Source organism: Ceratotherium simum, chromosome X, assembly GCF_057802395.1.
Source record: "Ceratotherium simum simum isolate JZ-2026a chromosome X, ASM5780239v1, whole genome shotgun sequence".
NCBI lineage: Eukaryota > Metazoa > Chordata > Mammalia > Perissodactyla > Rhinocerotidae > Ceratotherium > Ceratotherium simum.
This window is the reverse complement of record NC_141940.1, coordinates 78,765,179-78,779,288: the sequence shown is the minus strand read 5'-3', so window position 1 is coordinate 78,779,288 and position 14,110 is coordinate 78,765,179. Positions and strand designations below refer to the sequence as shown.

The 14,110-nt window shown below is 35.9% G+C and overlaps 1 protein-coding gene across 1 annotated transcript in view; it reads left to right on the top strand.

Moving 5' to 3' along the window:
* Positions 1 to 9,115: 9,115 nt before the first annotated feature.
* Positions 9,116 to 14,110, top strand: part of ZC3H12B (zinc finger CCCH-type containing 12B) — a 38,009-nt gene continuing 33,014 nt past the window's right edge. Inside the window, exon 1 of the mRNA XM_004439908.3 lies at positions 9,116 to 9,239. The gene's annotated coding sequence lies outside the window, so the exon portion shown is untranslated. The remainder of the gene's footprint in view (positions 9,240 to 14,110) is intronic.

The following is a 14,110-nucleotide window of genomic DNA, read 5'->3' as shown; positions in this document are numbered from 1 at the left end:
TCTCCACTGGCTACAGTCCTGTGGGACCTGCAATCATAATCCCCACTAGCCACTGGAGCTAGGCAATGTAGAGGTATCCCCTAGAAGAAGCCACAAAAATTGGGACACCAGACAAGGGTATAAGCTCCTTTCTTGAAGATACCAGCAAGTTGGAGCAAGATAGAAAGAAAGCACAAAGATTGAATCCACCAGCCTCCATTCGCTGAGAAGACTTCCACAGGACTCTATAAGTGTGCCAAGCCAGAAGCCTGCCCCTCAGTTTTAGTCTACTGTCTGTCCAGTGCCCTGAAGGTGATAGCCTGCCAAGGACTGTCTCTCCAATTGTTAGAGTCCCATGGGACCCAGGAATACAAGTCTCCCTCACCTCTAGAGCCATGCAATCAAGGAGTGTCCTCTGGGTGGTGGCCACAAAAATGGGTCAACAGACATAAAACTGGGACACCAGATGTGCATAGAAGCACCCCTCTGGGAGATACTGATGCTTTGGAGCATAGCAGAGAGAGAGTACAAAGATGGTGCCCACTGGCTAGAGCAAGGCAGAGGGGGAGTGCAAAGATGGCACCTGCCAAAAAAAAGAATTTACGAAAAAGAAAAAATAAAAAGAATTAATAAGAGAAAAGACAAAAAAAGATGGCATCCGCTGACCATAGCAAGGCAGTGTGACAACAGAAAGGTGATGCCCACCAGCCTCTGTCCCTGGAGAGTATCACAGCAAGCGCCTGCCCCTCAGACCAGTGCTTTAAAATTACCAAATGAGCCTCTTTCACATAGTGTCTGGGTGCTTTTCAAAGGGCTGCTTCCGTGCTGGGCCCTGGGGCAAATGAGTGAGCCATTTAAAAGCTGTTTCTCTGTTCGCCGCGTGTCTCATGTGTATGAACCTCATTGGTTTTCAAAGTTTTTTTGATGTTTCTGTGGAGGGATAGGATTTGTGAGCTGCTTACTCCACCATTTTACTGATGTTATGCTATACATGTACAGTGTAAAAAAGTTAATGTCTAAATTATTGGCATAAAAGTGGTGATTGGATTCCCAGGCCAGTCACCACTCTCCCACAACTACTAAAACCTAGTTAATCTACAAGTATACCTGAATAGATTCACACCCCCAGGAAAATAATTGTGTCTGGTATATTTCTGTACTCTCAGTTTCTAGTACAGTGCCTGCTAAGAAAGCAAGTGCTCAATAAATTCATTTTAAATAAATGAACAGTACTATAAAATCCAACCATTACTGGTAACAGTGATTACATAGAAACATGTGCAATGCCAGGAACACAGAATTGTATTAGCAATTAAAATTTATATCCATATACCCATTTATACTTTCCAGAGGACTTTCTTATTTATTATCATCAGAGCTTCATAACCATTCTGTAAAGTAAGAATAACAGGGGTTACTACTGTAGGGGAGGGAGAAAATACGTCTACTCCTTCTAGGTCCTTCTGGCTGGCCTATGAATTAAATTCACATCAGACAGAATAACAGGAGAAAATCAAACAAAGCTTTATAACATGTATGCATGGGAGACACTCAGGAAAACTGAGCAACTCACCAAAATATTCAAGCTGCCAGCTTAAATATCATCTTCAGCTAAAGACAAAGGAGGACGTTGGGGGTAGTTGTTTGAGACTTCAAGGGGGAGGAAGGCAATTTACATGGAGATGGAACTGTAAATGGGCCAACTACAGACAATGTGACCTGAGAGACACATTTTATATTACATTACAGTTATCTTATGGTATTAGCTCCTTCCTGTAACAGGCCCTTCTATTTTAAATACTTTTAGACAGTTGGGGGGAGGTCTAAGTTTCTATCAGAGTCTTTTGTTTTTAAAAATAATCAAGCCAAAGAGACACATTTTGGGGTAGCCAATTCTGATACCCCACACTACCCCCATTTTGTAAATCAGATAAATTAAATGATGTTCCAAGTCATCCAATCATAAGTGAAAGTGGAAATTTTATCTAAGTCTGCTGCACACAAAACTTCTACTCCCTTCATTTTTCCCAATTTCTTTCTTTTGAGACTCACTATGGAAGAAAATAATCCCTCTTCTCAGTTGCCCTTCCTGAACAAAGCAAGCACACTGCTCTTTTGGAGGTTTGGAAGAATACCAATTGCCAAAAACTACTGGAAACAGAATAGAAGAGATCCTACTCTAAAGCATCCCATTCACTTAGCCCTCTCAAAACTGAATTGTGCATATGTGTGAATGGTGGGGCTTGAATTCTTGGAGGGATAAGTGACCTTTATCTGCATTCCAGAGTGCCAATAAACCTCAATGTTTGAGGCACTTATCTAGGAGCAGAAAAGTTTGTGAGAGAAATTTGGAGATCAGCCCAGATACTGGGGAAACAGGGGAATGATAGCCTTCTTTTTTATAGAGGAGAAGCAGCCATCATGAGCCTTAAGGGTCTCTCTCTCCTCATCTCAGATTTGCTCTCCTATCTTTACTAGTCCCTTGGTGATGTCACTGAAGAATTAGAGCCTGGGGCAAGAAAGACCAGGTATGTGAAGAGGTAGGAGTGCCTCCAGGCAACAGTGAAACCCACAGAGATGAAGGAAAAAGAAAGGGCATATTGTAAGCTAGGGCATGCAGGAGTATTAAGGGAGTTCTTGTTGTTTCTGTAAGTGAAAGAAACTACTCATGCTAATAAAGTTTGCATGCTCATCTTTTGGGAAGCTCTAAAAGGAGTATGGCCTGCAAAGACTCAGGAGAACTGTCTACTATCCAGTTTCTCAGCCTGAGCTTTTTCTTCCTGTAACGAAAGCAGAACGATGTAGAGAAATGGAGTCAGATATATCTAAATTCAAACCTAGCCCCACTACCAGTTAACTACCTGTGTGATTTCAACAATTTAATTAACTTCGCTGAACCTTACTTTAGATAGTCATCCTCTAAGGAATGATAATATGTGTCTCAAAGTATTATTGTGAAAAAGTGAACTTGCTTTTAGAATGTTAGATATTGTTATTACCACATTTGGGTTGCCTGAACTCCAGTTTTAGATAATCTTCATTTATTCTGTATCATTTGGGATTGATAGAGTAGTTTTCAAAAGTAAATTTATTAGACTACTTAAACATTGGTATTTAAAAGTTGACCCTCCATGGAAATATTTCTAAATATATTGTACAATCCTATACCTGCTTAAACAGTAAACTAAACAGAATTAAACCTCTTCAGGTAACTAGGGGTCATTATTAATGAACATCCATTATCTCACATCACTATCATATAAGATGCAATGTTAACACTCAAGAACTAGGAGACTGGTAGTCATGAGAGAGGGGCAGGAGTGAAACACATAAGGTTCTTGGTACTTACACTCAATAGCCTCAGGAAAATATGTTCTTTTATTTCTTATGTCTCTTTTTTATAGTTTCTGTCCCCCCCCCATTCTCAGCCTATCACATGTTGCTTCTTACTGCTATTGGTATGCTTGCCTCTGACTACTCCCCTTTTAATTATTCCTGCTAATCTAAACTAGACAACCAAATAACTAAGGTTGTTAAAATTATATCTATGTAGTCATTCTCCTATTGTGGTCCTTGGACCAGTAGCATCAACATCACTGAGAAACATGTTAGAAATGCAAAATCCCAGGTCCCACTCCAGACTTAGTAAATCAGAGAACTCTGGGGTAGATCCCAGCAATCTGTGTTTTAACATACATCTCTTATGAATATTGGCACAAAAGTTCTCAACAAAATACTAGCAAACAGAGGCCAGCCCAGTCGTGTAGCAGTTAAGTTCACGTGCTCCACTTCAGTGGCCTGGGGTTCACTGGTTTGGATCCCAGGCACGGATGCACACACCACTTATCAAGCCATGCTGTGGCAGGCATCCCACATATAAAGTAGAGGAAGATGGGCACAGATGTTAGCCCAGAGCCAACATTCCTCAGCAAAAAAAAAGAGGAGGGTTGGCAACAGATGTTAGCTCAGGGCTAATCTTCCTCATACACACAAAAAAAATACTAGCAAACAAAATCCAAAAACATTTAAAAAGAATTACACACCATGATTAATTGGTATTTATCCCAGAGATGCAAGGTTGATTTAACATCCAAAATAAATTAATGTTATACATCATATTAATAAAATAAAATTCAAAAATCACATGATCATCTCAATAGACAAAAAAAAGCGTTTGACAAAGTCAAACACCTTTCTTGACAAAAAACACTCAACAAATTTGGAAGAGAAGGGAACCTCCTCAATCTGATAAAGAGCATGGAAAAAAATCCAGCTAACATCATACTTAATGGTATAAGACTGGATGCTTTCCCCCTAAAATCAGGAACAAGACAAGGATGTTTGCTCTTGCCACTTCCATTCAACATGGTGTTTGAAGTTCTAGTCAGATAATTAGGCAAGAAAAAGAAATAAAATTCATCTGTATTGGAAAGAAAGAAGTAAAATTATCTCTATGATAGCTGATAGGATTTCATACATAAAAAATTCTAAGGAATCCACTATAAAAACTATTAGAATTAATAAACAAGTTCAGTGAGGTTCCAGAATACAAATTCAACATAGAAAAATCAATTGTATTCCAATACACTTTTATTTATTTATTTATTTATTTATTTATTTATTTATTTATTTATTTATTTATCTTCCCCCAAAGCCTCAGTAGATAGTTGTATGTCATAGCTGCACATCCTTCTAGTTGCTATATGTGGGACGCAGCCTCAGCATGGCCAGAGAAGCGGTGCGTCGGTGGGCACCCGGGATCCGAACCTGGGCCGCCAGCAGCGGAGCGTGCACACTTAACCGCTAAGCCACGGGGCCGGCCCCCAATCCACTTACAATTAGAACATGAATTAAGAAAACAATTTCATTCACAATAACATCAAAAAGAATAAAATACATACGAATAAATTTAACAAAAGAAGTGCAAAACTTATAATCTGAAAAATACCACATATCGTGGAAGGAAATTAAAGATCTAAATAAATAGAAAAACATCCCATGCTCATTAATCAGAAGACTTAACATGGTTAAGATAGTAATACTCCCCAAACTGATCTACAGATTCAATGCAATCCTTATTAGTCCTCCAATTTACTTTTTTATAGAAACAGAATAGCTGATGGAACTTGAAGAGACCCCAAATAGCCAAAATAATACTGAAAAAGAGTAAACTTAGAAGACTTCACACTTCCTGATTTCAGAACTTACAAGAATCAAGTAGCAACAATAATCAAGACAGTGTGTTACTGGAAAAAAGATAGACATATAGATAAATAGAATTGAAAGTCCAGAAATAATCCCATACATTTATGGCCAACTGACTTGTGATAAAGGTGCCAAGACCATTCAATGAAGGAAATAATAGTCTTCTCAAGAAATAGTATTGGCACAACTGGATAATCACATATAAGTGAATGAAGTTGGACTCCAACCTCACATCATATACAAAAATTAACTCAAGAATTAATAACATAAATGCAAGAGGAAAAACTTTTTAAAAACCCTTAGAAGAAAACATAGGGGTACATATTCATGACCTAGGATTTTTGACAATGAATTTTTAGATATGGCACAAAAATACAAAGAACCAGAGACAATAGATAAATTGGCCTTCAGCAAAGTTAAAAACTTTTGTGCTTCCAAAGAATCCATCAAAAAAATGAAAAGATAACCAATTCTATATGGGAGAAAATATTTGAAAATCATATCTGACAAGAACTTTTATTTATAATATATAAATAACTTGTACAACTCAACAATAAAAAGACAAATAATCCAATTTAACAATGGGCAATGGGGCCGGCCTGGTGGCGCAAGTGGTTAAGTGCATGCATCCTGCTTCATGGCCTGGGGTTCGCAGGTTCGGATCCCAGGCAGGCACTGACACACTGCTTGTCAAGCCATGCTGTGGTGGTGTTCCATATAAAGTAGAGGAAGATGGGCACGGATGTTAGCTCAGGGCCAATCTTCCTCAGCCAAAAAAAAAAAAGAGGAGGATTGGCATCAGATGTTAGCTCAGGCCTGATCTTCCTAACACACACACACAAAAATGGGCAAAGGATTTGAATAGACATTTCTCAAAAGAAGATATACAAATGGCCAATAAGCACATGAAAAGATGCTTGGTCTCATTAGTCATCAGGGAAATGCAACTCAGAATCACAATGAGATACCACTTTACACCCACAAGGATGGCTAGAATAAAAAAGTCAGACAACAGCAAGTGTTGGCAAAGAGGTGAAGGAATCAGAACCCTCATACACTGCTGGTAGGAATGTTAAATGGTACAGCCACTGTGGAAGACAGTGTGACAGTTCCTCGTGTGATTAAACATAGAATTGCCATATAATTCTGTGATTCCACTCGTACATTTGTACCCAAGAGAAATGAAAACATGTTCACACAGACACTTATACATGAATATTTATAGCAGTATTATTTTTAATAGCCAATAGGTAATAACAACCCATGTCCATCAGCAGATGAATGAATAAGCAAAATGTGTTATATCCATACAATGAAATATTATTCAACCATAAAAAGAATGAAGCATTGATACATTCCATGGCATGGGTGAATGTTGAAAGCATTACACTAAGTTAAAGTGGTCAGTCACAAATGACCACATACTATATGATTCAATTCATATGAAAGTCCAGGATAGGAAAATGTATAGAGAAAGAAAGTAGATGAGTGATTGCTTAGGGTTTGGGGTGAGGATGTGGGGATACATGTGTGAATGTATAAAGGTTTCAGGGTATCATCTTTTATTTTTAGTTGTGGTTAAATGCGTGTAACACAAAATTTACCATCTCAACCGTTTTTTTTTTTTTAAGTTTAAAGATATTATCTCCTTCTGATCCTGTCACACCAAGCCATGTGCATTGGAAATGTTTGTTTGTTTATTGTAAAAAACATATAAAATGTACCATCTTACCCATTTTTAGATATACAGTACAGTACTGTTACTATATACACATTGTTGTACGATAGAACTCTAGAAGTTTTTCTTCTTGCAAAACTGAAACTCTATATCCATTGAATAACAACTCCTTTTACCCCTTTCTCTCAATCCCTGGTACCCACCATTCTACTTTCTGTTTCTAAGAGTTTGTCTATTTTAGATACCTTATATAAGTGGAATCATGCAGTATTTGTCCTTTTGTGGCTGGCTTATTTCACTTGGCATAATGTCCTTAAGTTTCATCTATGTTGTAGCAATTGTCAGAATTTCCTTCCTTTTTAAGGCTGAGTATTCCATTGTATATACAGTCATGCACTGCATAACATTATAATCAGTGACTGACTGCATATATGATGGTGGTTCCATAAGGTTAGTACAATACAGCTAGGTGTGTAGTAGGCTATACCATCTAGGTTTGTGTAAGTACACTCTATGATGTTTGCACAATGACAAAATCGCCTAATGATGCATTTCTCAGAACATATCATCATCGTTAATTGACACATGACTGTATATAACACAATTTGTTTATCCCTTCATCCATTGATGGACATTTGGGTTGCTTCCACCTTTTGGCTATTGTGAGTACAGGCATACCTCATTTTACTGTGCTTGGCTTTGTTGTGTGTCACAGATATTGCTTTTTTTGCAACATCCTCCACCAGCAAAAAGATTATGACTTGCTGAAGGCTCAGATGATGGTTAGCATTTTGTAGCAATAAAATTTTTTTTAATTAAGGTATGTACATTGTTTTTTTAGACATAATGCTATTGCACAATTAATAGACTACATATGGTGTAAACATAACATTTATATGCACAAGGAAGCCAAAAATTTTTTGTGACTCTCTTTATTGCTATATTTGTCTTAATGGTCTGGAACCAAACCTATAATTATTCCATGGTGTACTTGAATGTTGCAATGAACATGGGTATAAAAATATGTCTTTGAGACCCTGCTTTCAATTCTTTGGGGTATATATCCAGAAGTGAAATTACTTGATCATATGGTAATTCTGTTTTTGGTTTTCTGATGAGCCTCCATACTGTTTTCCATGATGGCTACACCATTTTACATTCCCAGCAACAGTGCAGAAGAGTTCCAATTTCTCCACATCCTTGCCAATACTTGTTATTTTCTAATTTTTTGCTATTAGACATCCTAATGAGTGGGAGGTGGTATCTCATTTTGGTTTTGGTTTGCATTTCCCTAATAATTAGTGATGTTGATTATCTTTTCATGTGCTTATTGGCCATTTGTATATCTTCTTTGGAGAAATGTCTATTCACAACTTTTTTCCATTTTTTAATTGTGTTTTTTTTTTGTAGAGTTTTAGGAATTCTTTGTATATTCTGGATATAACCCCCTTTCACATATATGTTTTGCAAATATTTTCTCCCATTCCATAGGCTACATTTTTACTCTGTTGATTGTGTCCTTGGATGCTCAGAAGTTTTTAAGTTTAATGTAGTCCAATTTTTCTATTTTTACTTTTGTTGCCTGTTCTTTGGTGTCATATCCAAGAAATCATTGTCAAATCCAATGTCATGAAGATTTTCCCCTATGTTTTCTTCTAAGAATTTTATAGTTTTATTTCTTACTTTTGGCCCATTTTGAGGTAATTTTTGTGTATGTCATAATGTAATGGTACAAATTCATTCTTTTGCATGTGGATTTCCAGTTTTCCTAATACCATTCGATGAAAAGACTGTCTTTTCCCCATGGGGAATGGTCTTGGCACCCTTGTAGAAAATCGTTTCATCATATATGTGAGGGTTTATTTGTGGGCTTTCTATGGTATTCCATTGGTCTATATGTCTGTCTTTATGCCAACCACACTTTTTATTGCTGTAACTTTGTAATAAGTTTTGAAATTAGGAAGTGTGAGACCTCCAACTTTATTCTTCTTTGTCTAGCTTGTTTGGGCTATTCTTGGTACCTTGAGATTCCAAATGAATTTTAGGATAGATTTTTCTCTTTCTGCAAAAAAATGCCATTGGGATTTTATTTATTTATTTATTTATAATTTAATTTTATTTTTGTGTGTGTGTGAGATCAGCCCTGTTCTAACATCTGCCAATCCTCCTCTTTTTTTGCTGAGGAAGACTGGCGTGGGCTAACATCTGTGCCCATCTTCCTCCACTTTATATGGGACGCCGCCACAGCATGGCTTGCCAAGCCGGGCGTCGGTGCGCGTCCAGGATCCCAACCGGCGAACCCCGGGCTGCCGCAGCAGAGCATGCACACTTAACTGATTGCACCACCGGGCCGGCCCAGCCATTGGGATTTTAACAGGTATTGCATTAAATGTGTAGATCACTTTGGGGAGTATTGACATCTTAACAATATTAAGTCTTCCAATCTATGAACACATGGGATTTCCTTTTGAAGTGATGAAATATTCTAAAATTGGTGATGGTTGCACATATCTGTGAATATACCAAAAACCATTGAATTGAACACTTTGAATGGATGAATTGTATGGTACGTGAATTATATCTCAATAAAGCTGTTTTTAAAGAAAAATTGAATATACAGTGTCCATACCAACATCTGTACCTATTGCTTTTATTTATGTGAAGACACGGTGATGGTTGGTGTGCCATAGATCAGCCCAGAACATTCCATATGCTACCTAACTTTCATAATAAAGATGGTTTTATTATTATAGTTTATATCATCTTATCCTCTCCCAAATCATTTTTTAATGTAGGGCAAATATCATTATCTCCACCTAACCTCAGGAAACTAAAGTACAATGAATTTGTGGGAAAAATATAAGATCCTTTGGCTAAGAAGTAGCAGAGCTAACACGAACATAGGTCTCTGACTACATTGTCTGTTCTCTTTCCACTATGCCGTACCACTTATAATGACACATGAATTTTGTAAACTCTTTGAGGTCAGGAACTATTTATACATCTTTGTACCACAAATAATGCCTGGCCTATAGCAAGTATTTTATAAATATTTATTAGACTTTTAAACTGATCTGTAATTTATAAAGTGCATTACATTTATTGTCCTATTTAATCTTTACCATGATCAGATAGTATTATTCCCACTTTACAGATGTTAAAAATGAAGCTCAGAGAGGTTAAGTAAATTTCTCAGAGTTTAACAGCTAGTAAGCATAATTAAGACTGTAGCTTTGTAGTCAAGTCCTCCAACTTTTTTGTCTTTCAGATTGGTTTTTTTCTATTCAGGCTTGCATCGCCATATAAATTTTAAGATCAGCTGGTCAGTTTCTGCAAAAGATGTTCTGGGACTTTTTAAAATTTTTATTCAATTTTTTTAAACTAGAAAAAAAATATAGTTCACCCATTTCTCCCATTCCCCACCGCCCACCTCTTGCAGCCACCAATCTGTTCTCTGTATCTGTGAGCTTGGTTTTTGTTTTTGTTTTGTTTTGTTTTGTTTTGTTTTGTTTAGATTTCTTGAACAAGAGATATCAAATAGTTTTGTCTTTCTCTATCTGATTTATTTCACTTAGCATAATGCCCTCGAGGATTTCCATGTTGTCACAAATGGAAAGATTTCATTCTTTTTATGGCTAAATAATATTCCATTGTGTATATATACTGCAATTTCTTTATCCATTCATCCATTGATGGATACTTAGGTTATTTCCATATAGTAGCTATTGTAAATAATACTGCAATGAACGTGGGGATGCATATATCTTTTCAAATTAGTATTTTTGTTTTCTTTGGATAAATATCCAGAAGTGGAATGGCTGGGTCATATGGTAGTTCTATTTTTAATTTTTTGAGGAAGCTCCATACGGTTCTTCATAGTGGCTGCACCAATTTACAGTCCCACCAACAGTGAACAAGTATTCCCTTTTCTCCACATCCTCTCCAACACTTGTTATTTCTTGTCTTTTTGATAATATCCATTCTAACAGGTGTAAGGTTTTATCACTTTGTGGTTTTGATTTGCATTTCCCTGATGATTAATGATGTTGAGCATATTTTTATGTAGCTGTTGGCCATTTGTATGTCTTCCTCTTCCTTGGAAAAATGTCTTTAGGCCCTTTGCCCATTTTATAATCAGATTATTTGTTTTTTTGTTATTGAGCTCTATGAGTTCCCTATATATTTTAGAAATTAATCCATAATCAGATTTCTGGTTTGCAAATATATTCTCCTATTATGTTGGCTGCCTTTTCATTCTGATGACTCTATCCTTTGCTGTACAGAAGGTTTTTAGATTGACGTAGTCCCACTTGTTTATTTTAGCTTCTGTTGCCTGTGCTTTTGGTGTCATATCCAAAAACATCATTGCCAAGACCAATGTCAAGGAACTTTTCCTATGTTTTCTTCTAGGAATTTGGTGGTTTTAGGTGTTATGATTATGTCTTTAATCCATCCTGGGTTGATTTTTGTATATGGTGTAAGATAAGGGTCCAATTTCATTCTTTTGCATGTGGATATACAGTTTTCCAAACCCTATTTATTGAAGAGATAGCCCTTTACCAATTGTGTATTCTTCACACTATTGTCAGAGATCAGTTGTCTGCATGTGCATGGGTTTATTTCTGGGCTCTCTTCTGATCCATTGGTCTACATGTCTGTTTTTATGCCAGTACCATAATGCTTTGGTTACTCTAGCTTTGTAACATTGTTTGAAAATAGGAACTGTGATGTCCCGCTCTTTTTACTTCTTTCTTAAGATTGCTTTGGCTATTTGGGGTCTTTTGTGATTCCATATGAATTTTAGGATTGCTTTTTTCTATTTCTGTGAAAAATGCCATTGGAATTTTGATAGGGATTCCACTGAATCTGTAGATCACTTGGAGTAGTATGGACATTTTCATAATATTAATTCTTCAAGTCTAAGAACACAGGATATCTAAGAACACAGATATCACAGGATATCTTTCCATTTATTTGTGTGTTCTTGAATTTCTTTCATCAATGTTTTAGTTTTCAGTGTACAGATCTTTCACCTCCTTGGTTAAATTTGTGCCTAAGTATTTTATTGTATTTGATGCAATTGTAAATGGGATTGCTTTCTTTATTTTTTTTCACATAGTTCATTGTTACTATATGCAAACACAGCTGATTTTTTGTATCCTGAAACTTCACTGACTTCATTTGTTAGTTCTAACATGGTTTTTGTGAAATCTTTCAGCTTTTCTATGTATAAGATCATGTCATCTGCAGAGACGATTGTACTTCTTCCTTTCTGACTTGGATGACTTTCATTTCTTTTACTTGCCTAATTGGTCTGGCTAGGATTTCCAGTACTATGTTGAATAGAAGTGGTGAGAGTGGGCACCCTTGTCATATTTCTAATCCTGGAGGAAAAGCTTTCAATTTTTCACCATTGAGTATGATGTTACCTGTAGATTTGTCATATATGACCTTTATTATATTGAGGTACATTTCTTCTACACCCAATTTATTTTTTTATCATGGATGAATTTTGTTAAATGCTTTTTCTGCATCAAGATGGTCATATGGTTTTTATCCTTCATTCTGTTAATGTGGTGTATCACATTTATTGATTTACATATGTCGAACCATCCTTGAATCTTAGAGATAAATCCCACTTGATCATGCTGTATGATTCTTTTAATGTGATTTTGAATTCAGTTCACTAATATTTTATTTTAGAATTTTTGTATCTATGTTCATCAGGGATTTTGGCTTGTGATTTTCTTTTCTAGTAATGTCCTTGTCTGGCTTTTGTATTAGAGTAATGCTGGCCTCGTAAAATGACTAGAAGTATTCCCTCCTCTTCAATTTTTGGGAAAAGTTTCACATGGATTGGTATTTATTTTTGAAATCTCTGCTAGAATTTACCAGTGGAGCCATCAGGACCTGGACTTTTCATTATTGGCAAGTTTTTGATTACTGCTTCAATCTTGGTATTCTTTATTGGTCTGTTCAGATTTTCTATGTCTTCATGATTAATCTTGGTAGGTTGTATGTTTCTAGAAATTTATCCATTGCTTCTAGGTTCTCCAATTTTTGGCATGTTATTCTTCATAGTAGTCTCATGATCCTTTGTATTTCTATGGTATCATTTGTGATGTCTCCTCCCACATTTATAATTTTCTTTGAGTCCTCTCTTTTTTGGTTATTCTATCTAAAATTTTGTCAAATTGTTTATCTTTTCAAAACACCAACTATTAATTTCACCGATTTTTTTCTATTGTCTTTCTAGTCTCTATTTCATTTATTTCTGCTCTAATCTTTATTGTTTCCCTCCTTCTGCTAACATTGGGCTCAGTTCTTCTTTTTCTAGTTTGTTGAGGTGTAAAGGTAGCTTGTTTTTTATGAGATCTTTTTTTTTCTTAATTTTTCTCTATAAACTTCCCCCTTAGAATTACTTTTGCTGCATCCTATGTTTTGGTATGTTGTGTTTTCATTTTTATTTGTCTCAGATACTTTCTGATTTCCCTTTTGATTTCTTCTTTGACCCATTGGTTTTTCAAGAGTGTGTTGTTTAATTTCCACACATTTGTGAATTTTCCAATTTGCCTCCTGTTATTTGTTTTTTGTTTCATATCATTGTGATCAGAAAATGTACTTGATCTGATTTCAATCTTCTTACATTTGTTAAGACTTGCTTTGAGACGCAACATATGATCTATCCTTGAGAATGTTTTGTGTGTGCTTGAGAAGAACATCCTTCTCCTTCTGATGGGTGAAATGTTATGTACATATTTGTTAGGTCCATTTGGTCTATAGTGTTATTCAAATCCACTGATTCTTTTTTGATTTTCTGTCTGAATAATCTATCCAGTGTTTAAAGGGCAGTATTGAAATCCCCTACTATTATTGTATTGGTACCTATTTCTTTCTTCAGTTCTGCTTATATTTGCTTTAAATATTTAAGTACTCCAATGTTGGGTACATATATACTCTATATCATTATATCTTCTTGATTAATTTACCCCTTTTTCACTATATAGTGATCTTCTTTGTCTCTTGTGGCTAATTTTGACTGAAAATCTGTCTTATTTTAGTATAGCCACTCCTGCTCTCTTTTTGTTACAATCTGCATGGAAAATATTTTTCTATTCTTTCACTTTCAGCCTATGTGTGTCCTTTAGTGAGTCTCTCGTAGGCAGCATATTATTGGATCTTGTTTTTATATTTATTCAGCCATTCTATGTTTTTTGATTGGAGAATATAATCTATTTACATTGAAAG